Source organism: Sitodiplosis mosellana, unplaced genomic scaffold (genome assembly GCF_009176505.1).
Source record: "Sitodiplosis mosellana isolate CC-2019 unplaced genomic scaffold, AAFC_SMos_1.0 Smas_scaffold_4098, whole genome shotgun sequence".
NCBI lineage: Eukaryota > Metazoa > Arthropoda > Insecta > Diptera > Cecidomyiidae > Sitodiplosis > Sitodiplosis mosellana.
This window is the reverse complement of record NW_022599340.1, coordinates 2206-2811: the sequence shown is the minus strand read 5'-3', so window position 1 is coordinate 2811 and position 606 is coordinate 2206.

The window sequence follows — 606 nt, the reverse complement described above, 5'->3', positions numbered from 1 at the left end:
TTCTCAAAGCAATCATGACTCTATTGCTCATGCTCCGAAACGTAAACAAGAAACTGCCCTGAATAAGGTTCGATTCGAAAATCAAATTGCTTTTATTTGCTTTGTAGAAACAATTTCTTTATGAAATGACTTTCTTTATAGAAACGTGGAAAACTAAGTCTCACCACCAAAACCACACGTGGGGCACCTGACAAGGAGTATGTTCCTCATGAAATCGTTTTGGCCACTGTTCCAGGCTACCCACCATGGCCTGGGAGAATCATTGATATTATTGAAGAAACCATTCGAGTTGAGTTTTTCGGAACAGGCGAAATGTACGCATATTTACTTACTTCGATCAATGCTTTGTCCACTGTATTTGATTATTGTTTTATCTATCAACTATTTTTTAGTAACCCGCTTCGCTCACATGCAGTTCAACGCTTTGAACTGAACAGAACCATTCCATTGATGCAACGCAAAGGCTACAGGGAGGCAATGAGAGAATTGGAAGAAGTTCTCGAAATACCAAAAGAATTTTCAATCTTCGAATAAACCCAATTTAATTTTTAATTAACTTTGAATTTTAATATAGTTTTTATGTTTGCTTTGCTTTGTTCAGTGTTT